Source organism: Orcinus orca, chromosome 19 (assembly GCF_937001465.1).
Source record: "Orcinus orca chromosome 19, mOrcOrc1.1, whole genome shotgun sequence".
Taxonomy (NCBI): domain Eukaryota; kingdom Metazoa; phylum Chordata; class Mammalia; order Artiodactyla; family Delphinidae; genus Orcinus; species Orcinus orca.
In genome coordinates this window covers 20634794-20661015 of record NC_064577.1, presented here as the reverse complement: position 1 = coordinate 20661015, position 26222 = coordinate 20634794, and the positions used below count along the sequence as shown (strand labels likewise).

Sequence of the window (26222 nt, the reverse complement as noted above, 5' to 3'; positions counted from 1 at the left end):
GACAAAGGCCCTGAGGCCGGAATGTTGCTCCATGTGTTCAAGGGACTCAAGGGAGGGCAGTGGGGCTGCAGCCGAGTGTGCCAGAAGGGAGAGAAGGTGACGGGGGAGGGAGCGCTCAGAGGGAGAGCCGTCCTGCCTAGGACACACGGCCTGACGCCTGACGGCCAATGGGGGCACGCGAGCCTCCTCTTTCCCATCTGCCAGAGGCAATAACAATCCACATTGCAGAAATGGCTTTCAGAGGAAACGCTTCCACCTCCTGCCTTGCACGAGACCGGGACCGGGGCTCAGTGTGGGAAAGCGCCAAGCCGGAGGGCGCCTGACCTTCTGACCCACCGCAGCCTCCCACGCTTGTGGCCTCAATGCCACACACGCTTTTCCAACCCCACAACTTGAACTGTACACGTGAACACCGTGACACGTGCTACCTCAGCTCACACAGTCGCAACAGACTGGGGCTCAGAGAGGGTGAGCGCCATGCCCAGGGCCACACAGCTGGCCCACCCAGAGCTGGGTGGGATTCATCTGAACCCAGATTCAGGGCCATGGGAACAGAGGCCCGGGAACTGACCACACATATCTGGCCCTGATGTCTCCAGGAGAAACCACAGTCTCTCCAAGGGGCTCAGGACCACCTCCTACAGGAAGCCTTCTGCCTGGCTGCCTCTCCCTCATGGCTAACTGGTGCTGTGGGAAGGCAGGGGCTGCTGAGAGCCCAAGACTGGTGGGGCAGGGGCCTGGTGTCTGGATCCTATGAGGCCCTGCTGTGCTGTGTGACCTTGGCTTGAGCCACCAGCCCTCTCTGAGCCCGCGCCCAGGAAGAGAAGGTATATTTGCGGGGGCATGGTTCCTGGTGCAGGGGGTGTGAGCCGCAGGTCTCTGCCCCAAGCGCAGGAAGGGTGGCCACTAAGAGCCCCAGGAAAAGCTTTCTCACACCTGGAGCCTTTATTTAGCACGAACTGTGTGCGCCCCTCAACAATCCTGTGAGACACTGCCCAAAGAGAAAGCAACAGGGTCAGAGAGAGAATGCAGTGCCCCAAGGCCACAGGCCAGTCGGTGCCTGGGGCTGTGCCGTCCTCAGGCAGGGAGTCCTGGGGAGGCTGGGGGCCCGTGGGACACCCCCACACCTGGTCCCGACCTCTGCCAGCTCCAGCTTGCCCTCCTCCACCTCTAAGGCACGTGTTTACATGACTAATGCCTGCCTCAGTTTCCACATCTGTAAAAGGGGCCCGATTCTACTGCCTGCCTAGTACAGCTGTTAGTCTACGCACAGGGTGCAGAGCCGGGACCAGCACACCAACGTGCTCATGGGTGCACACATCCTGCAGGGACACACGGCCTGGGGTGCGGGTACGTGTTATTCCAGGAGCGTCGTGGTACGTACACACCTGGTCTCACTTTGTTTCCCCAGAAACAGGTTCTGAGTCAAGGATTTGGGGGCAGGTAGTTTACCTGGGAGGTGGACCCAGAGAGGTGACCAGGGAGGGGCAGCAGCGGGAAGGCAGTGCCAGGGGAGGCGGGGCTGCAGTGGCCTGGAGTCTGGATATGCTGTGTTTCACTCCACAGCTGTGCAGCCACTCACACAGAGACCAGGGCGCAAGGGACGAAGCTGGCAGCCCGCTGCTCACACCGGGCAGCGCATGTCTGTGCGTCCCTGCTCCCCCGCGGGAACACACCAAAGGCACGTGGGCTGTGTCCTCACGAGAATGCATCTGTGCCTACGTCACGCCAAGGCTGGACACAGGGGGTGAGTCTCCGTGCGCCTGCTCTTGCACATGTGTATGCGTATGTGCGAGCTGTGTGTGCGCACACGTGTGCACAAGGTATGGCACAGGCACGCACACACGTTCAGGCTACGTGCGTGTGCACGCACCGAAGCCCCTCACCCAACCCTGGCCGTGGCTGTGTGGTGGTGGAGATGGTCTGGTCACCTTGGTAACTGGCTGAGCTGGGGCAGCCTTGCTTCAAAAGAAAAAAAAAAAAAAAATCAAACCACTGAACACAAAGAAGAGAAGGAGCTGGAGGGCTGTGAGGGTGAGGCGCAGCCCCAGGCTCCGCTCACGGCTCCCGCCGCAACCCGGCCCACCTGTCCCAACCCAGCGAGCGCTGCCACAGGTCCCGGGACCCAGCGGGCGGACAGCCCCTGGTGTGGGGGGTCCCTTCAGAGTCCCGGGGAGCCCACCAGGGATGGCAGCAGTCAGGGACTGGGTGGGCCCCCCACTCTACAGACTCCCCAAGCCCCGGAAGAGGGCACCCTAGACACCAGGCACTTTGCAGACCAGGGGACGCTGGGCCGAGCCGCACACAGCCACCCTCTCTGGACAGTTAACGCACTAACGGCACGCGCTGCCTCGTGGCCAGTGCATTAGCCCAGATCGTGTGATGATTTATTCACGAGCTCCTATCCCCTTCCCATCCCCGCGGCCAGCTCGCCAGCCTCGCTGCCTCTGCTGGGTGGGGAGGGAGGGCCCGGCCAGACGCTTCCCTATCTCGCTCGCAAACATTGCACACTATTTATATCTCATCAGACAGCGTGCACGGGGATGAAACCGCCGGTGCTCTGCACCCCGCGAGCAGCCAGGAGCTGAGACCCCGACACGGGCTGCGTCAGGCAGAAGTGCGAGGTGCTCACACCGGCCTGCGCTCACATCTACAGGGGCTTTGCCCTACCTGCCTCCCTGTGCCCTGAGAAAGCCCTGTAAGGAAGAGTCTGCTGTTGTCCCCATCTGACAGATGAGGAAACTGAGGTTTGGCGAGCCGAAGTGACTCACCCGAGGCCACACAGCCTGTAGGAGGCAGAGCTGGGCACTAAACGCAGCCAAGCCGCCCCAAAGCCTGGGCCTTTACTGCACAGCATTTGACCTCCCTAACTGAGTCCCAGAGCAGCCCTATGATTCCCGTTTTACAGAAGAGGAAACTGAGGCTCAGAGAGGTGAAGTGACTTGCCCAGGGTCACACAGCCAGGAACGGAAGCCAGATGTGTGACCCTGATAATGTGCCCCAATCCATGCCCTGTGCGAACCCCCTGACGCGTGCAGGGAACAGCCCCAGGGGGATGAGAATGGCTCAGGGTAGTCAGTCCCCACTGCTACCTGAAGCAGAAGCCATGTGGGGCCCCTTCACGTTGTGAGGCGACCCTGCCTCAAAGCCCAGCCCACCTTCCAGACACCAGGGGAGGGCAGCTTGCCTGGTTCTGGTACCTCCAAGGACCCAGCTACCAGCACAGTGTGAAGGGCCCTCGAACCCTAGCGCTGACCTCCGGTCGTCACCCTCACGGAGAAGGTGCCTCTCGCCTGGCCCTCGAACCCTAGCGCTGACCTCCGGTCATCACCCTCACGGAGAAGGTGCCCCTCGCCTGGCCACATCGGCATTAGAGCAGGGAACTCTGGAAAGCCCCTGCCGACCTCCACCCCCTGGGCAACCCCTGACCTTGGCTTCTCCTGAGACCCTGGGAACGGAGCCAGCTAGAGGTCCGGAGGGCAGTGCGGCCGCCTCGCAGCTCCTGTGTCCTCATGCGTACGACAGGCACCAGCAGGCCCTCTGAGGGTGGGGTGGGCACGCAAGACGTGGCACCCAGCACAAGGCCTTCACACAAGGACCCCTCAGCAAGCGGTCATGGCGCTGGCTTTCACGTCGTCTGCAAAGCACGAAGCGGCCCGCCTGACTCCGACTCCTTGGTTGTGTGCCTCACGCACCTGGCAGCCCCCCTCTGAGCCCTGGTGTCCCTGCCTTGCCCACGGGCCTGTCCAGGTGTGCTCCGGCCTCAGCGAGCCCTTGAGAACCAGACAGCCCCTCACCCCACCCGACTCCAAGCCAGGGCAGCTGGGACCTCTGAGTGACACCTCGGCCCGGGCCTGGCCACGGGGGCCCAAAGAGCGACCACGCTACGTATCCCCTCACCCCCAGCCTGGAGCCCTGAGCCTCTAGATCTGACTGTCACCCAGCCCAGGGCCGGGCACAAGCAAGGGCAGATGGCGGTAAGGAGTGCCCATGCTCTCTGGGCATCTGCCACACGCCTACCTGGAACCCGGCGACTTTACCTGGATGTCCTCATTTAAGCCTCACGAGAGTCCTGCTTTGACATCGGAGGAAACCGAGGCACAGGAAGATGGCCTCTGAACATTGGAGACCATGTGGGCTACAGCCCAGACCCCACCCCCTTCTCTGTTCCGCCTGTGGGGTGGCAGGAGAGGCCAGCACTAGTGACCGGCAATGCCCTGCAGTGGGGACGGCTCCCTTGACTCTCAGTGGCACCCCCGGCCCCGAGCTTTGGGAAGCCACGTCCTGGCCCAAACGCAGGGCCCTCAGTGCTCGGCGTGGCAGCTGGAAGGTGGAGCAGTAGGTGCATGGGGGCTGCACTCCCGGCCTCTGAAGTCTCATCTGTATAATGGATGGTAGGGACCAGCCCGGCACCTGGCCAAGTGGGCACTCAGCCGTCAGCTATGGAAGGGAGGGCTGGAGGGGCCCTAACGGCCCAGGGTCCACCAGTCTCCCGCCACTCAAGCCTCCACCTCCTACTGGCAGGTCAACCCAGACAGGGGTCTGGGGCCCCCAGAGGGGCACTCAAGGTCCCAGCACCAGATTGATGGCCATCGGACGGTGATGGCCCCATAAGCAAGGAAGAAAAGGCACCCCAGGCCTTGCACAAAGGCAGGGAGTCGCAGAGACTCTGTGCCCACGAGGAAGGGCGGCACAGGGGCGGGGGTGAGCAGCGACGCGGGGGCAGACCGCGTGGGGCCCTGAAGCTGGCCTTCTGACGGCTTCCCCATCAGCCACAGCCACACTCCCAGACAGGCTCAGAGGAGCACCTCGGGCCCCAGAAAATCCCTTAACCTTTCTGAGCCTCATGCTTTCCTCTGTAAACGGGGGTAAAGAGAGTACCGGCGCCTTCCGGGGTCACCGCAGCAAAGCAACGTGTCGACATCCACCGAAGTCCGAAGCAGCGCGAGCTTCCAGGAACGTCCTTTCCTGAGACCCCGGAGCCCACACCCTCCCTCCAGCCAGGGGTGTGGGGGGATCCTGAGGCGGGGTGACGGGAGCCACAGAACCCACGAGCCAGGGAGACGCTGGGAGCACAGTGATGGGACAGGAGACCACGAAAGACACGGGGACCTAAAAGTTACCGAGGGTCAAAACACAGAGCACGGGGCGGCACGGCCCTTCCCCACCTGTGCCATCGGTCATACCCGCCTCACTGGTCACAGCGCACGCACTCCTCATGCCCGCTTACACACTCAGACACGCGCCCGCCACACAGTCAGGGGCCTGCACGGCCGCAGCACACCCAGCGAAGCACCCCGCACTGTCTACACAGCCTGCCATTCAGATGGCCCGACCCCGCCTACACGGCTGGTCCCAGGCCCACCCTCTGAACCCACGAGCTTGGGCTCCACCCCCTGAGGATGCTGTGCTGTAAGGAGGGGCACAGAAAGGAGGGTGGGGGTCCATGAGACCCTCCACTCCTGCAGCTCCAGCCCCCAGACCAAGGGGAACCAGGTGGCTGGGACTCCCTCCGAATCCAGCCACCGGCACAGCCCTGATGGGAGCTCCTGCAGCCTCCTCGGCACTGACAGGCTGATTAGGGGGCGGGGGATCAGCTGTGCCCCCGCCTCCCACCCGGAGCAGCTGCAGCCTTTGTGGGGTGCAGAGGGAGGGGCTCCTGTCCCCTGCCAGCCTTTCTGTCCTCCCAGCAGCAGGCAGACCCCCCCTTCCCTGGGGAGCCCATCCATGCCTGCTGGGCACACACACGTCCACATCTGTGCCCCTCAACTGAGCACACACTGAGCACCTACTGTGTGCCAGGCCTGCGGGACCCCGGGGTCCCACGGCTCCACTGGGACCCCGAGTGGGTGGTGTGACTCCCACCGCACGCCCACGGGCTCAGGGGGCTCAGCCCCTCGACACAGATCACCTTGGTTCACTGCGATCCACTTTTATGAGGAGACACGTGAAAGAGACATGAGCCCAGCTGCAGCCTGCCAGACCCCGGCCAGCCCCTCCCCAATTCCATGAGGGTCTCTGCTCAGACGGCCCTACCCTCTCACATGTTCCCTGATCACTAATTCAGGAGTCTATGCTCAGTTGCCCATGGACATATGAGGGCAGGGATTCTCCTTTTTTCTCAAGATGGTTTTTAGAGCAGTTTTATGTTTACAACAAAACTGAGGGGAGGGCACAGAGATTTCCCACACACCCCGACCCCGCACACGCACAGCCTCCCCACCGGCAACACCCGTCCATACAGCGGGACCTTCGCTGCCATCAGTGAACCTGCGCTGACAGGTCAGCATCGCCCGAAGGCCACAGTTTACCTCGGGGCTCACCCTTGGTGCTGTACTTTCTGTGGGTCTGGACAAATGTACAAAGCCTTGTATCCACCATGACAGTGTCACACAGAACAGCTCACTGCCCTCAATATCCCGTGCTCTGCCTGTCCGTCTCCCCTTCTCCACCCCGGCAACCACTGAGCTGCCTGCTGTCTCCATCGTTCTGCCTTTGCCGGAACATCATATAGCTGGACTCACACAGCATGTAGCCCTCTAGGACCGGCTTCTTTCGCTGAGTCATACGCATTTAGGGTTCTTCCATGCGTTCCATGGCCTGACAGCTCATTTCTTTTTAGTGCTAAAAGATACTGCACTGTCAGGATGGACCACGGTTTATTTATCCATCACCTACTGAGGGACATCTTGGTTGCTTCCAAGTTTTGACAATAACCAATAAAGCTGCTGTAAACCCCTGCCTGCGGCGTTTGGTGTGGATGTAAGTTTCAGCTTCCTTGGGTAAATACCAAGGGTTAGAGTTAGGGTTGCTGGGTCACCCGGTAAAGTGTGCTTAGTCTTGTAAGAAACTGCTGAACTCTTCCGAAGTGACTGCGGCGTTTTGCATTGCCATCAGCAGTGATGAGGGTTCCACGTCTTCACCAGCCATTCTGAAGGTATGTGGTGGTATCTTACTGTTGTTTTAACTTACATTTCCCTGCTGACAAATGATGTGGGGCATCTCTCCTTTTTTTTTTAAATATTTATTTATTTGGCCACATGGGGTCTTAGTTGAGGCACGCGGGATCTCTCTTTGTGGCACGTGGGCTTCTCTCTAGTTGTGACGTGCAGGTTTTTCTCTCTCCAGTTGTGGCACGCGGGCTCCAGAGCGCGTAGGCTCTGTAGTTTGAGGTACGCGGGCTCTCTCGTTGATGTGCACAAGCTCGGTAGTTGTGGCATGTGGGATCTTAGTTCCCTGACCAGGGATCAAACCCACGTTCCCTGCACTGGAAGGCGGATTCTTTACCACTGGCCCACCAGGGAAGTCTCTAGAGCATCTTTTCATATGTTTACTTGCCATCTGTATATCTTCTTTGCCGAGGTGTCTGTTCACATCTTCGGCCCATTTTTTCCTATTGTCTGTTTGTCGTTTGTTCTCTATTGTTGAGTTTCAAGAGTTCTTTATTTTGGATAACAGCCCTTCATCAGATGTGTCTTTTGCAAATATTTTCTCCCTGTCTGTAGCTTGTCTTCTAATTCTCTCAACGTTGTCTTTCCCAGAGCAGACGTTTTTAATTTTCATGAAGTCCAGCTTGTCAATTATTTCTCTCATAGATCATGCCTTTGATATTGTATCTAAAAAGGTATATCGATACCCAAGGTCATCGAGGTTTTCTCCTTCTCTATCTTCTAGGAATTTCATAGCTTTGTGCTTTACGTACATTTATGATCCATTTTGAGTTAATTCATGTGAAGGGTGTGTGGTCCATGTTTAGATTAACTTCTTTGCGTGTGGACATCCAGTTCTTCCAGCACCATTTGTTGAAAGACTATCCTTGCTCCACCGTGTTGCCTTTGCTTCTTTGTCAGCGATCTGTTGACTATATTTGTGTGTGTCTATTTCTGGGCTCTCTACTCTGCTCCATTGATCTGTCTGTCCTGTTGCCAACCCCAAACGTCTTGATCACTGTAGCTTTATAGTTAAGTCTTTTTTAAAAAATAAATTTATTATTTTAAAAATGTATTTATTTTTGGCTGTGTTGGGTCTTCGTTGCAGTATGCACGCTTCTCATTGCGGTGGCTTCTCTTGTTGCGGAGCACAGGCTCTAGGCGCACGGGCTTCAGTAGTTGTGGCATGCGGGCTCAGTAGTTGTGGCTCACAGGCTCAGTAGTTGTGGCGCATGGGCTTATTTGCTCCGTGGCATGTGGGATCCTCCCGGACCAGGGCTCGAACCCGTGTCCCCTGTATCGGCAGGCGGTTTCTGAACCACTGCACCACCAGGGAAGTCCCTATAGTAAGTCTTTAAGTCAGTTAGTGTCAGTTCTACAATTTTGTTCTTCTCCTTCAGTACTGTGTTGGCTGTTTTGGGTCCTTTGCCTCGCCATATAAACTTTAGAATTAGTTTGTCGATATCCATAAAATAACTTTCTGGGATTCTGATTGGGAATGCATTGAATCTATAGATCAAGTTGGGAATAACTGATGTCTAACAATATTGAGTCTTCCTATCCATGTACATGGAATATCTCTCCATTTATTTAGTTTTTCTTTGATTTCATTCATCAGGGTTTTGTTGGATTTATACCTCGGTGGTTTATTTGGGGGGGTGCTAATAGAAATGGTATTGTGATTTTAATTTTAGATTTCACTTTTCACTTGTTTACTGCTGGTGTATAGGAAACTGATTGACTTTTGTACATTAACCTTGTATCCTGCAACCTTGCTATAACTGCTTATTAGTTCCTGGAGTTTTCTTGTCGATTTTTTCATATTTTCTACATAGATGATCCTGTCATTCGTGAATAGAGACAGTTTTGTGTCTTCCTCCCCGATGTGTATACCTTTTATTTCCTTTTCCTGTCTTATCTCATCAGCCAGGATTTCCAGTACGATGTTGAAAAGCACTGGTGAGAGAGGACTTCCTTGCCTTGTTCCTAGTGGGAAAGCCAAGCTTCTCACCATTAAGTATGATGTCAGCTCCAGGACTTTTGTAGGTGCCTTTACCAAGTTGAGAAAGTTTCCCTCTGTTCCTAGTTTACTGAGAGTTTTTACTGCAGATGGATGCCGGCAGGGCTTTGTTTCGTCCCCTGGCGTGTCCTGGTGCTTGGAGGCAGTGCCAGCCCATGGCAGGCCCTCCGTGATCTCCTTTGGAAGGAACAGGTGCAGGGTGTAGGGAAGGGGCTAGCAGGGAGAGGGAGACACCACAGCAATGGCCTTGGGTAGGTGAAGGCAGAGGGGCCAAGTGGCCGTGGGGGACAACAATCCAACCACAGGAAAGGGATGGAGGCACGGTGAGGGGATGCAGGTGGCGGGAGGTGGGAGCTGCAAGGTTCTCCTCTGACTTTCTCAGGAATGAGGAGGCCACACTGTCGGCGGAGACTCCAGGACCCCGGAGAGCCTCAGGAGGCAGGGCCCCCGGACCAAGAGGCCAGGTTCTGGGTGGAAAGGGGGCAGGTCTGGGGCCAGAGCCCCAAGCTTGGAAGCAAGAGAGGGGTCCATGAGGCCCCAGGGCAGTGCAGGCTGCAACTGGACTCAGGGGCTCACGTCCTTTAAGTCTGGTTTCCTGCATGTCCAGGAGGGATAAGGTGGGCTCAGGAGGCAGATGGCAGGGGACCAGGGCACCAGGGGTGGTTCTGAAGGGCTCTCTAAGGTCCACTGGCTGGACACTCACCCTGGGAGGCCTCCTGCTGGGCCAGGCCAGAGCCCCTCCCCTGGGGCACCTTCTCTGCTCCACAAGCCCCAGCATCCCCACTTCTGCAGAGACTTCACTCAGGCCACGCGGATGCATTTCCCCCAGGTCCAAAGTCGAGCGGTGAGTGAATTGGCCACCCTGCTGTCTCCCCAAGCAGCAAAGGTTCGCGTGCAGGTCTGTGGAAAGCCCAGCATGCCCACGACGCAGCCACGGGAGTGGGGGGCTCTCCCGGGACATGGGGCTCTCGGACAGATGTGAGCCCCACCGCTGCCTAAGAAATGGACAGAGAGGGCACGACCCGCACGCCGAGAACTTAAATCTTTCCCTTGCACGAGCCTCCCAGTACAGAGCAGGCACTCAAATAATGGTCTGTCTTTCTATCCTAGTCCGGTGAGGGTAAAAACGAGGGAGACTGGACCAGCCCCATGTCCTGTGGCTGAGGTCACAGGGGATGGAGGGTGGCAGGTCATTCAGTCCCTCCCCCCTTGGGGCCTCAGTCTCTCCACCTGTAAAGTGGACAGGACTCTGAGAACCCTCCTCCATCATCTAGACTTCTGAAACAGTTCTAACACCGGGCACACACAATCACAGTTTGAACGGGGCAAACTTGGCCCCATTTCTCAGAGTAGGGAAGTGAGGCTCAGAGAGGTGAAGCTGCTTGCCTGGAGTCACACAGCAGGGGGGCGTGGGGGGCTGCCCCATTTAAATCCAGGCTAACCTGGCTCATGCCCAACACTGCACCTCCCAGATCCTCAGCCCAGGTCTCGGCCTGCCCTCAAGGGAGAGCCCTTCTCAAAGGCCCCTGTGCCTTTGGAGGCGCCGGGGGCCCAGCCGTGGGGCTCCCCGGTCTGGCCACCTGCCTCCCTCAGCACCCCATCTCTCAATCCCTGCTCCACTCCTGGCCAGTACATTTTGAGAATTAAATGAGATGATGTTCGGGAAAGCACTGAGCGCAGCACCTGGCACCAGAAGACACCAAGTAAACAGTCATTTTCATTGTTTTGGGCGCCAAGCCTCAGTGAAACATCGCGGCACTCCCTGAGAAATAAAGGCGCCCAGTGACACCACAGGCTGCTGAATCCACCACCAAGGCGGGCATTTTGCTGGAGCCCCCAAAATATCCTGACGGTTGCCAGGAGCCGAGGGAGGGGGCCGAGGACACCCAGGCCCCCGGGGCACAAGGCCTCAGTCCAGGGTATCACAGTGGTCTGTCAGCTCACCAGCCATCTCCAGAGGGACTCTGCCTGGTGGCCCAGGGATGGGGCCAGCAGGAGTGAAAGCCAGCCCTCTCCCTCCAGTGAGGAGAGTGCTGGGGGGGTTTTAATCAATTTATTTATTTAATTTTGGCTGCACTGGGTCTTCGTTCCTGTGTGCAGGCTTTCTCTAGTTGTGGTGAGCAGGGGCTACTCTCTGTTGCGGTGCACGGGCTTCTCACTGCGGTGGCTTCTCTTGTTGCCGAGCACCAGCTCTAGGCGCACGGGCTTCAGTAGTTGTGGCACGTGGGCTCAGTAGCTGTGGCTCGCAGGCTCTAGAGCGCAGGCTCAGTAGTTGTGGCGCACGGGCTTAGTTGCTCCGCGGCATGTGGGATCTTCCCGGACCAGGGGTCGAACCAGTGTCCCCTGCCTTGACAGGCAGATTCTTAACCACTGTGCCACCAGGGAAGCTTGCAGGGAAACCAAGACACCTGAGGAGGCCCCTCGGGCTCCAGGCGCAGACAGACCGCTAGAGATGGGATGGGCTGCTACGCGATCTCTCTGAGGCCCAGTGTTGGCATCTGGAAATAGGGCAGCTGCTTCCCACCCCTGGGGCTAGCCATGAGGACCCAACGGGATGAGAAAGGGCCTCAGGGGCACCCACCCAACTCTCAAAGACCTCAACCTGGGGGAGGGCAAAGGTCAGGGAAATGACCACTCTGCCAGGAAGGGAACGACAGGAAGGGGTTTCAACAGGAAGAAACGCTGCACTGGCTCTAAAACAGACGCGGTGGAGGCCACAGTGGGACCCAGGCACGCTCAACTCTCCAAGGGGCGGCGACCACCCCTGGAGGGCGCAGCGGTGGTAGCTCTAAAAGCTACAAAGGCACAAGCCCTCCGACCCAGCAGGGCCGCTTCTGGACTTCTTGCTTGGACAGCGCTGGCACGAGGACCTCAGTACCCAGGTGATCATGGCAGCATTACACGTGATAACAGCCGAGGGCTGGAGGGGCCCCGGAACGAAGCAGGCTCACGAAACAGAAATCCAGCCCAGCGCAGGGAATACTGGGCAGACCTTAAAACCGTTCTGCTGGTTGATGTACTAATCAAAGGGTCATCTACTATACCTCTCCTGTGCACACCCTTTCATCGCCCCCAGCAGCCCGATGGGGGGAAGAACCGTTAATGCCTCCATTTTGCAGATGAGCAAACTGAGACACAGAACAGTCAAGCAATCTGCCCAAGGACACACAGCTGGTAAGCGGCACAGACCAAGCATACCGTATCTGCTTGTGTCTCCAAGATACGTTGCTTAAAAATATGTTTTTCTTAAAAAAGAAAAAGTCGAGACACAGGGCAGCATATCCAGGTTGACCACGTGTAACGGGTTGAGTGACGGCTCCCCCAAAATATATGTCCACCCAGCCCAGTACCTCTGAATGTGAGTTTGTTTAGACAAAGGGTCTTTGCAGGTATAACTAAGGATGTGGAGATGAGACCAGCCTGGATAAGGATGCCCTGAGTCCAATGACAAGCGTCCTCATGAGAGGAGAGAAGACACAGGGAGCAGAAGGCCACGTGAAGACAGAGGTGCAGACTGGAGGGACGCCAAGGAGCCCCGAGGGCCGCAGCAGCCCCGGGAGCCGGGAGAGAGGCCCGGGGTGGATCCTCGGAGGAAGCAACCCTGCCGACATCTCGATTTCGGACTCTGGCCCCCAGAACGGAGAGACGATCATCTGTTTTGTTTTAAGCCCCCCAGTTTGTGGTGACTTGGTATGAAAGTAGTACAGACCCCACCCGCTCCCCCCGTCATCCCACTTCTGTCTTCTCCTCTGGACCTGGCTGATGGACCACCCCATAGGACGGCTGCCCCTCGCAGGGCAGGGCAGACACGTCGGGTGTGTGGGTTTGCTCAACCACCTCACCTCGTGTCCCCAGTTCCCAGAGGAGGAGACTGAGACCAAGGGCTCAGGTCACAGCCCCCAGGGGCGCTGCTCCCCCTTCACTCCCCATCCACCAGTGCTCGATCTGTGGCAGGGTGACTGGGGGACCCCTGAGGCCCACCAGGAGGGCAGCTGGGTCGGGACAGGACCCAGAGCCTGGTCACCTGGCTCTGGAGCCTCAGGGCTGGGGCATCTGCTGTAGGATCGGGGCCAGAGCCCACAGGTGCCGCCAGGCTCTGGCTGGCAGGGCCGGCAGAGGAAAGGAAGAGGGTGGCTCGGGTCTCCTCTGCTGTGAAGCCCCGAGGGAGGGGCTGGGCCGTTCCGGGGCTGTCCGGGGACTTTCGGAGGCACTGCCTCCAGTGGTTCTGAAGGCTCCTGGGGCCTGGGGTGGGGGTGGGGGCAACTTGGCTGCCCCAGCCGGGCAGGTGCTTCTGACAGCTTGAGGCGCAGCAGGCCGAGGTGACGGGCACGGTGAGCCTCCGGCCTGTGTGGCAGAGGGGCCGGGGGCAGGGAGAGCGGAGGCTGCCCTGACCGCAGAGCTGAAGTGGCAAAGGGATGAGAAAGCAGATGCCCAGGCGGGGCACGATGCCCACGTCCACTTCACACGCGGGGTCACTGAGGCCCGGGGCCAGCACAGGGGTGACCAACACCCCCTCGAACTTAGCCTCTCAGACCCTTTCCACAGGGGCCCTCAGTGGAGCCAGGCGGGGCGGCCCTTCCAGGTGACAGGAGTGACGGTGCTGGCACCCGACAGGAAGCTCAGAGGTGGGGGGGGACCGAGTCCCCAGCAGAGGCCTGCCCCTGCCGAGGACCTCGGACGCGCAGCCTGGACCGTGCCTTCCCTGCGGGACTCGAGCACAGCCTCAAATTTGTCCACGCTGGGCCGGGTGGGCCCTGAGGCCAGAGGGGACGGGGCCAGCCCAGGGTCAAGGACTGGGCTGCAGCAGGGTGACCTCCCCGTGGTGGCTGCACTGCTGGGGAGACCGAAAAGGGCAGGTTCCCAGGCTCCACCCCAGCCCTCGGAACCAGAATTTCTGGGGACGGAGCCAGGAGATCTGCATTCTCCAACCGCTTCCCGAGGGGTCTGAGGAAGGAGGGACCCCAGCAAAGATTCAGCACCTCTCCCGGGAGTAAGACACGCCAATTCTGCAATTCCAGGTTCTCTGTCCCAAAGAGGCCACAACTCCACGACTCAGCCCATCGCCCAGGAACTCGGGTGGCTGAGTGCTTTCCTAGACTCCACAGCTAAGATTCTGTGGTCCCAAGACTCTGAGACTCAGCCCTCGGGTCAATCAAAGGAGAGAGGATGAAGCCCCCGAGTATGGGGCCTGGGGCAGCAGCAGGGACAGCAGGGACGGGAAGATGAGAAAACACGGAAACAGGGAGGGGGAGACAGACAGAGAGAGGGCGCTGCAGCTGCTAGCAGGTGTGCACAACTACATCCACATGTTTGTTAAACACTCAGACAATCTAAAAGGTTCTCTAATGAGTCCCCTCAAAAGCCTAACGCTTTGGGGTGGGGGTGAGGGGGAGACAAGGTTTGAGAAAAAGAAATTCATTTTCTGTCCTCACGATCGTGCGATGCTTTACCGTGAGCATGTTAACACGCTTGTCATTAAAAACTGTGATAATTAGCAAGAGAATATGACAAACTCTGTGCTTCCTTAAGTGTCTGTTTACTGGTTTCTTTACCCTCCCCCAATCCAGACATCAGTTCCCAGCCCCCAGCCCCAGGCACAGGGTAAAAGCAAAGATACCAGCTCCAGACTCAATAGTCAAAAGCATGAATAACGCTGAATTCTGACCTCCTCAGGGCCTGTGTCACTAAGATTCACCAGGCAGAGACCTCTAGGGCTCTCTGAGAAGGAAAGGGAGAGGCCAGCAGGGAAAGACATGTCCAGGGGCTGGTCCCCAGGGCGTTGTGCGAGGGGGTCCAGGGCCCTGCCCACACCCTGCTTCCACAAGGCCACGGGCCAGGCCCCTGCGAAGCCCCACCTTTGAGCCCCCTCACCTGCCCCGGATCCCGGTCCCCTCGGGAGTCGCCGGCTTCCATCCACCTCTGCGCGTCGCGCGACCCAGCCAGGCCCCGCGCTCTCTGGGCCTTGCCAACCTCTCCTCCTGAGAAGGGGCTGGACGGAGCCAGCTCCCCGCGGGGCCCCCAGTCCTCCTAGCCCCCCCTGGCCCGGCTTGGCCTGGAACCAAGAGCCCACAGGCACAGGGTCGGGGGCAGGGGGGTGGCGCGGCTGCTACCTCCCAGAACGCCAGCTGCCAGCAGCGATTTATTTTTGCCTTAAGTGCCGGAGAATTGCAGGGCTGGAGCCGCCAGCTCAGGGGGCTTGGGCTGCAGCTGGAAGGAGAGGGAGGTGGGCAGGGTGGGGGGCGCACAGCCCCTCCGTGACCTCGGCCGTTCACGCACACGCACACACACGCGTGCGTGCACACACACAGAGCTCGGTACCTCGCTATCTCCACATGCCCCCCCGCCCCCCCGCACCAGCCCAGCTCTGCTGGCGAAGCCACCAAGCAGCTGTGAGGAGGCTTCGGGGGCAGAGGGTCCCAAGCGCTGTCCCCCACTTGCTGCCACCTCTGGCTGGGGCTGCCCTCTTGGGCCGCAGGCTGCCCACTCCCACCGCGGGGACGTCCTCACAACGTGGGGCCACAGCCCCAGGCGAGCTGCAGGGGGCCCGGCTCCGCCCCAGAGGGGAGCTCAGGAGACAGGGCCTGCCCTGCACCCAAGGGAGACCGACAACAAACAAGAGGAAACATAGCGTGGCAGACTGCGCTAAGTTCCACGGAGAAGAAAGCCGAGAAGGCGCGGGGAAGGGAGGCTGCCGTGTTGCCCAGGGAGCCAGGAGAGGCGCGGGGAGTAGGCGGCGTCTGGGCAGGAGCTGAGAGCAGTGAGGGAGGGCCCCGTGGAGCTCCGGCGAGGGCAGCTGGGGGCACGGGGCAAGGGCCCAGGCCGAGGAGGCACCGCGGGCGGGAGGCCGGCGGCCTGGCAGAAGAGGGGAGTGCAGGCGGCAACAGGGCCAAACTGTGGGCCCGGCGGACCAGGGTGAGGAGGGTCCAGACCCCAAGACCCTAGAGGCCACGCCAAGGGAAACGTGGCTGGCGCTGCAGGGCTGAAGGCTAGTCAGGGGCTGGACCAGGGTCCCCAGGGCGCCCACAGCCTCACGCGGCCTTTGCAGCTGCTACTTCAGCAGCTGGGCAGGAAGCCTCGAGATGCAGAACATCGGTGGGGTGAGAGGAGGAAGTGGGTTGGGGAGGGGGTAGAGCTGACACACTAGGAGGGGGAGGCCCTCTTCTCCCATAGAACCCTCGCCTACCCTCTCTGGGCCTCAGTTTCCCCCCTGTCCAAGGGAAGGCTGGACTGGATGGCGGATACCAAGGCTCTGGCGTCGCAGAGGCTCACATGCCCTCCTCCATGGAGCCCCGCCTTTCCGCACCCCATTTCTGTTGAGACTCCCCCAAAGGCACACGCAGAGGTTCACATTTCCACTCTCCCATCCTGGGTGCTCTCAGAAGCCTCCCCACCTGGCGCTCTGATCCCACTTCACAGACGATAAACTGAGACCCAAGAGAAGTGACCGGGCCACAGTCAGACCCCCGGCCTCGCTCACCCTAGCCGTCTGCCCTAAAGTCTCCCCCGAAAGAATGAGACAAGCGGCCAGGTCAAGGGCCAGGTCTCCATTTACTCAACACCCATTTATTAGGCACCTTCTGTACGCCAGACACTGCACTGGGGCCACAGCTGAGCAGCGGGCCACAGGGCCTCCACCCCAGGAGCTCACAGCCCCACCACAGCCCCCAGTGAGGCCTCAGCCGCAGAGAAAACAGCCCAGACACAGACCCACCAATTATTTACTGAGCACCTACTACACGCCAGGCCTTAACCAGGTCCCGAGGACACAGCAACCTGGAATCTGGGATGGCAGGCAGGCACCAGGGCCCGTAGGGGACCAGCCCTGGGCGGGTAGGGGGGCAGCCCCCACAGACAGTGGGGCACACGGATGCATTCTGCGCAGGCTGTCTGTGGGATGCAGGAAGGCGGGCTCTGGGTCCGAGCCGCGTTCCAGTCTCTCCCAGAGCCTCCCTGGCCTCACGGAGCTACTGCCATCCTCTGCACTAGCAGACCATTAGGAAATTAAATCAGCCGGCAGAGTGCTGGGCCCTCAGCCAGTGCCCAGCGAGGGCTCCAGTTCTGCCCTCGGCCCCAGATCCTCTGGAAAACCCTCCTGCCTGGCCAGCCCCACCCCCAGCCCCAGCCCCACGGCTCCTCTGAAGCCTCCGGGCCTCCTGCCCTGCCTGCGGCCCAGTTTCAGCCTGGCTTTCTTTCATCTCTGGCCTTCCCCTGGCTGCCTCCCTGCCACACTGCCAACTCCCCTGGAGCAGCCATCCCGTGGACCGAGCCCACATGTCGCACACCTTCCGAGTGGCCAGCCAGCCTCTACCCCTCTTGCTGCCCACGAGCTGCCTCTCTCCCAGCCTCTCCTCCATGCCAGCCCGAGACAGGGCTCCAGCTGCAGCCCCAGGGCAGGGGCAGGTGTGCCCAGGCGTCACTCACAGCAAGAGCCCCGGCAGGGACCCAGCAACAGGCACCAGTTGCACCTGTCGGAGGGACGGCCCAGCCCGAGCTGGGAGCAGTGAGCCCGAGAGTGGACACCAGGTGGGCCCCGAGGGGGCTCCAGCAGCCTCCGGCCTGGAGCCAGACAAGGGCCACAGAGGTTGCTGGGAGTGACGATGCAGTTGCTTCCACCCTAGACGCTGTGCCAAGGCCTCCTGGTGCCGGGCCCGGTGCTGCCAGCCGTGGCCCAGGGCACCGGAGGCCTCGCCAGGCCAGAGGCCTGCCCGCAGGCAGAGCCGGTCCCAGTGCTGCATAACTGCAGGGTGCTGCTGTCACCGTTCGTGTCGTTACTGTTACCACCGCTGTCACTATTACTTCACTGCCTCGGGGCCACCAGTGCTACCTTGTCCTGCTCTGGGCAGACTTGAGAGGAGGGACACCACGGCCCTGGGGCAGGAAGCCTGGCAGGGCGGCCCTCTGGCCTGGAGAGAGCTAGGTGGAGGCTTCCGCTCAAAGCCCTGGCTTGCTATGTGGCTTTGGGCAAGATCCTGCCCCTCTCTGGGCACCTTTTCCTCACAGCACAGCACAGTTCACTGAACATCCTTCCACCAGGCACACACCTCGAGGAGGGGTCGCCTCCTAAGCAACCTGAAGCCTGACAGGGTCTGACATGGCAACTGGGCTTGGGAGGGGCGTCCAGGGATAGGCCGACAAACTTAGGCTCTGCCCCTTTGCCCGAGGGAAGGTCCATCCCCTTCAGGGCTGGGAGGGGGCTCTGCTGTGCCCTCATCTGGAGAGGGGGGCACAAGGAGGGAGTCCGGGACTGGAAATTCAGGTCTGCCAGGTGAGTGCCAACACCCAGCATCTATAGAGTGCCCAGTACACGCGCTCAGCGGCACACCCGTAGAGAGGAGGGCCCTCCCCTGTTGTCCAGCACGCTGGAGGCCCCTTCTTGTCCCCAGGGGTGCCCAAGCGCCCTGCTCTCCCTCAGGGGTCTGGGGCCCACATGCTGGAGCCCTTCCGAGGCCCCCTCCTGGAGCTGCCGACACCCGGCCCCCTACCTGGAGGGGAGGGGCCGCCAGAAGGCTGAGGGGCGGATCACGCTGAGGAGTTTCTCTGGGGGTCCCAGCGCGCGCTAAGGGCGCTCTTCTCACAACGGGGGGAGGAGCTGGCCGCAAAGAGACCACACGCCCCCACCGCTCCTCGGGCTCTCCCCTCCCTGGCGCTCTCCAGCCACGCGGTGGCGGTCCAGGGCGGAGACCTGCGATGAGGGGCTGCAGAGGAGCACAGGCAGAGGCTGAGGTCCGAATGGGGCGGCAGCCGGGGCCTGGCCGTCCTCGGCACCTAGGGAGCGGGCGAGGGGTAGGCTGGAGGCTACCGCCTTCTGGGTTCGCACCTTCGAGGAGGCGGCTGCTGATTTCAGCGGCGTGTGGGCGCCTCTGCGCTCCCCGGAGACGGAGCCTGCGAACCCGGGCTCCGCGACGCGGATATGGGGGGCTGGAGGTCCCCAGCACTTTATTCCAGGGTCCGTCCTGGGCACGGGGAGCAGAGAAGGACGGAGCAAAGGTCCCAGGCAGTGCAGGGCTCCCGGATGAAGAGCTGCTGGGGAAACGGGGAGCAGGGTGGCCCCGGTCTCAGCAGATCCAGGCCGCGGGGAGGCAGGAGAACCTCCCAGAACCAAAGACCACCTCCAAAGAGACACTTTCCTGTGACCTCCAGTCCTGAACACAGGTTTTAAAAATGTTCACATGACATGTGCACACTCCACCGGAACAGGCAGCACAGACACCCACTGGGGCCTCAAATCCCATGCGAAGCCCCGCAGGAACTCCCCACCCAGTTGCCGCTGGTGCCCCCGCCCCGCGCCCCTCCCCGCGCCCCAGGACAACCAGAGCAGACGTCAGCACTGTGAGGGGACCCCGGCCCTGAAACCCGCGGGGCCTCTCAGCCGAGCGACCACCCCTGAGCGATCAAGGCCGACTTGTACAAGCGAAAAAAGGTGCGGCTGGACTCCTCGGCTGGCGCCCTCGAGTGCCAGAGGACCACACCGTTTCCAGAATATCTTTACTCCAACAGAGCGCAGGAGGTGGGAAAGACCGACGACTCCAAGGACCCGCAGCCCTTGGGCCTGGGGGCATTTGCCGGGCCGCCCGTAGTCCGCGCCCCGGTCGGGGGGTCTCCGGGGAAGGTCACTCGTAAGACTGACACCGCCTGCGGAAGCGCCTCCCCACGCTCCCTCCCGAGCCCCCTCGTGCGAGGCGTTCAGAGGGGGGCCGAGGGCGCCTCAAAGTTTCCCGGAGCGCCCCCAAGACGAAGGTTAGCAAGGAGCAAAGTTCCCTGGCGGCGGTGGCTGGAGACATGGCAGAGGAGAAAAGCTCGCAGTCAGCATTTCCTGCTAACGCTCACCAGGGAGGGGGAAGAAAAAAAAAAAAAAAAAAAGCAGAAAACGAGAGGTCGAACAGACCCCGCCGCCCCACCTTCCCAATTGCTGCACCTCCTCGTGCTCGCTCGGCCGGGAAGGGGGCCCGCGAGGAGCTGGAGCCGGGTCCCCCGGCGCTTACCTCGGTCAGTGCCCCGGGCGCGGCGCGCTCCGCGTCCTCCGAGCTCCGGGCGGCCGTTCCTGGCCCCGGCAGCCGCCGCGCTGCCTGCATCGCCGCCGCCGCCTCAGGGCAGCCCCCGGGGGCGCTCCATGCTGAGGGGAGCGTCTGTGCGGGGCGCCAATCGCCCCGGTCCGGTCGCGGGGCGGGGGCGCGCGCCTGGACGGCGCCCCCAGTCGCGGGGCGCACGCTCCGGTCGGCGCGGCTGGCGTCCGTCCCTCCGTCCCGCGGCGCGTGCGGCCGACCCACCCCCTCCCCCGCCGGCTGTTATCTGATCCCGGGCTGGGCCGGGCGCGCTCCCCCACGCCCAGGCGCCCCGCGTCTCCACGCCCGCTCCGGCCCCTCCGGCTACTCGCCCTCGCCCTCGGCTGCCGTTCCCGGGAAGGCGGTGGCAGCGGCAAGGCCCGGAGAAGGCGGGGAGAGCGCAATGGAGGGCGAGGAGGCGGCGGGAAGCTGAGGCTCGGCGCGCACCCAGCTCCGCGCCCGGCTGTCACCAGAACCCAGCTCGGCAACAACTCTAACTCTCCGCGGAGAGAACGCCCGCCCCGCGCCGTGCCGCCGCTGCCCCCGCCCACCCAGCCCAGGCCTGGCCCGGCGTCCCCGGCCCCGGCCCCCCTCCACACACAGACACACGGCCAGCCACTTGCGCACTGGAGCGCGCGCGCGCGTGCACACACACACACGGAGGCATGTCCGCCCAGAGACCCACACAGGTGCATGGCGAGCGCACACACAGGAAAGGAAATCTTGCACACACACGTGTGCACACAGCCGAGTACACAAGCTCAGGCATCTGGATCCACACATGCAAAATGCATGCCGTGACATGCATGATGGTTGCAGGTGCAATACACACTCATACATGCACGTGCAAGGGTGACAGCTGCAGGAGGGCACATGTGCACACAGGTCCCAGCTTGTACATTCCCATGGACTCCTTTCCCGTTGCACCCCAGGCATGCACACTCGGACACAAGCGTTTCCCCCTCTTTAATAGCATCTCTCTCCTCATCTGGCGCTCTGCTTGGCTTTTTCCTCTCCTGCTTTCTCTGTGCTCCTCCCCCTGCCCGCTTTCTCTGCAGACCTGACCCCCATGTGACCCTCTTCTCTTGCCACCCCTGCCTCTGCCTCTTCCCAGCCTGTCCCCACAAGCCCTGCCCTCCAAGCCTCCTGGGGCCTATTGTCTGGGCCTCAGATCTCTCAGCCTTGGGCAGGGCCCAGGCCTTTCATCCCGGCAGACAGACCTGCCCAGCTGGGCCTTGGCCTAGGGAGACCCCATTTTATCACCAGGCCGACCCCTTGCTCAGCTCTGGGGCCACAGATTTCGGCCAAGGAGGCAGGTTTGTGCTCAGCACACAAGCCTCAAAGGGCTCTCTGGCCCCCTCAGCCTCCAGCTTCCCCTTTAATGTGAAATATAATTATGTGTCTGCACAGCAGGGAGACTGGCTGCAGGATTCTAACCGAGGAGGATGGCTTTCTGGCCGCCGCCCAGATCGCTGACGGCTCAGACAGAGTGGTCTGCAGTCCCCACCAGCCCCAGGCTCCCGGCCCCAGGCAGCTGGTGGGTTCGGCCTGGCCGAGGCCACCCGGAAAACTCACCCCAGGCTGTCCAGACTTGGAGCCACACCATGTCCTCTGTCCAGCTGCAGAGGCAGATCCCCTCGCCTCTCCGTGCCTCACTTTCCTCGCCTTCGTCCTGCAGCTGCAGTGAGAACTGAGGACAGAGCACACCTGACGGCCTTGGCAGGCTCACGGCTGGGTAGATGCCGGCCGCTGACCAAGCGCTCGCTCTCGAAGACACTTCATCGTCACCACGACAGTGGCCCTATTTCACAAGTTCGGGAGCATATCTGTCCCCAGTATGAGAGCCCCTGCCCCTTGCCTTGACGGCTGCGAGGGGCTACAGCAGAGAGAAGGGGCATCCCAGTAGATTCCAGCCCCATGCCCCCAACCTGTTCTGCCCGACTGGTATGCAGTGTCCTGGTTTTCTCCTCCTCAGAGGCCAGCTCCCGGGGGACCAAAAGCTCTCAGGAAACTTTTCCTCCCTCTCCCTCTCACAGTGACCGCAGAGGGAAGTGGCTCAGCTCCCCACCCTCCCCTGCCCAGTTTCCCAGAAGACAGAGGACACGGTTCTACCGTAGGAGGAAGGGGCCCCAAGACACCCATCCTGTGAGACCCCACCCAGGGTCCCCAGAGGAGCCGGGATGCCCCTCAGCTGGGAGATGCTTCCAGAAAATGGTCTCAGCTGGGGAATGGACAGGGGTACCTTGGGGCAACACTGGGTCTAGGATTCTGGCAGCTCTTGGGACAAGGGGGTGTACCCAGGGCCTCCTCGGCCCCAGAACACCCCCCACACACAGAGACCTCACCCAGCTGCTCACCAAGAAGGCCAGCGTGAGGCAAGCTGGTCATCCCCCCGGGCCCCAAGCCTCCCCCAGAGCCATCATCAGACCCATTTCACAGAGACAGCGAGTATCCTCCCCAAGGTCACCCAGCAAAGAAGGTGCCGCAGAGGTGTGAGCCTAACTCCTTAGGCTGCTGGCCTCCAGGCTCTGCACCCCTCCCTCCCGACCTACCAGCTGGGTGGGAACTCAATTCCTAACCCTAAACGCACCCCACCAGCAGTCGCTGTTCCCTGGACACACAGTCCCTGACTGCACAACAAGGGGAACCAGCTTCCCAGGGGGAGGGCGGCCGGGGCGGGGGGGACTCGCCCTTGTCCCAGTGCAGGAACTGGAGCACAGAGGGGCCCAGGGCTTCCGGTCTGTGGGCAGAGGGCTCTCGGCCCTCCCAGGGCACTGCCCAGAGCAGTGGGGGGCATCACACCTCCCTGTGGTGTGGAGGAAGGCCAAGCAGGGCCGGTAGAGGGACCTTGGACATGTTCCCTGTGAGGTCCCACTTCCTTCTCCATAAAATACCCGCCCTCCCAGGACTGCATGAGAAGCCAGTGAGACAGAGGAGGTAGGTGTCCTGCACACAGCAGGAGTTCTGGCTACAGACGGCCCTTCCCAGCACCCTCCGAATGTGCCCAGCTTTCCCGAACCCTGAAATTCTCCCCTCCTCTCCAGGGTGGGACCCAGGCCCTCCCAGCCCTGGGCGGAGCACACAGTAGCTGTTCACGAAAACATTTGCTGAGCCGGGCATTCTCAGAGCCACAGGCCAGGAGGCAAAGAGCCCCTGGTCCCTCTGGAACCACTCCTTCATTTGAGGAATGTGAGGCCCAGAGACGGGAGACTGCTCCCGAGTCCACAAAGCCATGAGGAGCAGGGGTGGGGTGGGTAGGGGGCCCCCCGCAGGCTGGGGTTACTGGTCTGAGTGGCCACACGCTCAGAGGTACCGGCTCCTGTAATGCTTGTATCTTAATATGATGACACCAGCATAAATTAACCACTGACTGAGATGTGAAAACTGGGCACCCCACCCATCAGGCTGCTGCCTCGATGCCCCCAAGACCCCTCCGAGCTCCACAGCCCCGAGGGCTGCCTCCTCCCAGGAGCCTGCCCGGGTTTCTCCTTCCTCAGCAGGAGACCCTCGCAACATAAAATGGGCTCATGGCCTCCCAGGGCACGACTGAGAACCAAAGCTCCAGTGCACCCCCTCCTCAGCGCCCCCTGTTCCCAACACACCGGCCAGCCAGCTTGGTTCTGCTGCTGGGCTCTCTCCCCAGACTGTTCTTCCTTCGGGGGCAGCTTACAGTCTTCTGCACACAGTCTCCCATCCCCCGTTTTACTTTCTTCCCAGCTGGCCACTTTCTGCGGCATCTCGTTTACTGTCTGTCTCCTCCAAGGTCTGTCAGCTGTATGAGGGCAGGGGCAACGTCCGCCCAGCATGCTCACAGCCCAGGGCCCCCAAAACAGTGGGAAGAGATTGCCTGGGGAAGACATGACAGGTGTGCAGGCCGAGGCCCTTTGTCAGGGGTGCCGCAGAGACATGATGGCTGGGAGAGGTCAAGAAAGTGACAGCCTGCGAGCTCCCGGCCCTGCGCTCCCCGGTCCCCAGGCACCTGCAGCCCCGGGCTGACCCTACGGCATCGATCTGAGGAGAGCAGAACTTCAGGAACGGAGTGCAGCCCTGGAAACAGGACACTGAGTCCCGCCCACCCCGTCAGGAAGCCGGCATCGATCTCAGCCTGGAGCTGGCCGGCTGACGCTTGCCTCCTGCACAGGCTCAGCACGCGGCCTCCTCCCCGCGCCCCTGGAGCTGCAGCTCTCTGGAGGCCAGGGGGCAGCACCGGGGTGAAGGCCGCTGGATCCAATACCTTCTGTGCGTTGGGCGGGTGCTGTCCTGGCTGGGCCACTTTGGGGGCATCAGTGGTCCACATTCTTCCACTGTTTAAGCCCCTCTCCTGAGAACCTTACCCACACCTACCCATGCCCTCTACCATCTGCTTGCTGGAGGGATGGCTGGGACCACAGCCGGCCCAGGATGCAGGTGACCCAGGCCTGGCTGTGAGCTTTACTGTGATTGGTTGGGGGTGTGGACATGTGATCAAAGCCAGCCAAGGAGAACCGGCCCTAAGACTTTGGCTGCATCAGCTGGGAAAGGAACTCTACGCCCAGGGGCTGCTGGGGACACCTTTGCCCCAATGTGGGCTGAGCCCACCTGAGAGGACCCCCACCCAGAGGAAAGCAGAGGTGAGGGTGCAAGAAACAGACTCCAGACACGGCCTATGGGGCCCTTAGGTCCATCCCTGAACTTCGAGTTTTGCAACGGCAATAATCCCTTTTGTAACTTGAGAGATTTTTGAGGTGGGTTCTAAGACTCCTCTCCACGCCCTCGAGGGGTTGCTGGTAGATGTAAGAAGACCAGCAAGGCCTCCACAAAGCCCCGCAAACTTCCCAAACCTCTTTCCTCTTCCTTGGCAGAACCGTGAGGGTAAAGGACTGGGTGCAGGTGAGGCCACCTGCTGCCCTTCCCGTTCCCCTTCTCCCTTCCTCCAGAGGGGCTGGGATGGCCTGCAGGCCCCAGGATGACGGGAATAAAGGGCAACAGAGGGAGAGAGGGAAGTGGCCTCAGCTCTCAGAGTTAAAAATAGCTTTCCCCAGGGAGGCCTCCCCGCTGGGATAACCCAGCCAATTACCAGCCCCTCCACTCCAGGTAGGCACTGCCCGCCTCTTCCCTGTGCCTGCCCATCGAGATCCCCACGGATGGAGCCTCTGTCCCCAGGACCAGCCCCTCACCCCTCCATCCTACAAGGGGGCAGGGCTGGAGCCCGCTGCCTCGGTCTCCTCTCTGAATTGGGCCTGACTCCGAAATAAAAGTAGGTCTGTAAGGCCTGACAACGGAGAGTGAATTGGCCAGGACACCCTGACTCCCCTTCCTCGCGGCCCCTCGCCAAGAATCAAGAGGCAGCATAGGGCCTATTACATGATCCTATTCATGTTAAGAAAAACTACAGATATATTTGCATCAGCAAAGCAAAAACCCTGGAGGTTTGGAGACTGTGCCCCTCGTTCACTTCTGTGTGGAAGCAAACGTCTACACCTGCTTCCTGAGTGTTCTGGGCTCAGGCCCACCTGGTGGGTCCCCGCTGGGCACCTCAGCAGAGCTCAACCTCCACTCCGAGTAACGAGAGTGGTTCGCACACTCAGGACAGGGGGGCTTCAGGGCCGCTTTTGTTGGTTCTTTAACTCTGTGCAGAAAGCATTTATCACTGCAGCATCTTTTAACTCAAGTTATCTTGCAAATGTAATAAAGCGACGGGGTGGACGAGGCTCCCTGGTGTCCTGAGGTCCAGTTCCAGGGGTCAGTCTGGGTGGAAGCTCCTGTTTAAGGAGCACCCACAGCCTGGGCTCTTCTCAGGGACAGGGGGCGGAGTGGGGGGAAGGAGGAGACTGGGTTTCTGGGGCCTCAGCTCCTGCCTTCCCCGTCCAAGCCTCCGTTTCCTCTGCTGTAGAATGGGTACAGTGCTGCCCGAGTACGGTGCCTGGCGCTTGGGAGGCCCTCGGGGGATTCACTGGACGAGTGGACAGAGGACGCAGCTCTCCCGGCGACAGTGCTCGGACGCGCCCAGCACAGTGGGGGCTCCTGCGGCCTCCCTGGTAGCCTGCCCTCCCTGGCTGGGTCCCACACCTGCTCTGGGCACCCACAGCCTCCCAGGCTTCCCACATCACATCACTATCCCTCTCCAAGCCTGCCTACCTCAAACTGGGGGCTCCCTGAGGCCAGAGGGGGCTTCTCCCCTCCCCCAACACGTCCCACTTCTGGCTTCCGTATCTCGCTCTCCACCAGAAGCGGCATCACCTCCAGCCTGGG

At 60.9% G+C, this 26222-nt stretch overlaps 1 protein-coding gene across 1 annotated transcript in view; it reads right to left on the bottom strand.

Moving 5' to 3' along the window:
• KCNJ12 (potassium inwardly rectifying channel subfamily J member 12) overlaps positions 1-20530 on the bottom strand; it is a 37023-nt gene extending 16493 nt beyond the window's left edge. The window contains exon 1 of the mRNA XM_004266761.3: positions 19932-20530. The gene's annotated coding sequence lies outside the window, so the exon portion shown is untranslated. The remainder of the gene's footprint in view (positions 1-19931) is intronic.
• Between the last annotated feature and the right edge of the window lie 5692 nt (positions 20531-26222).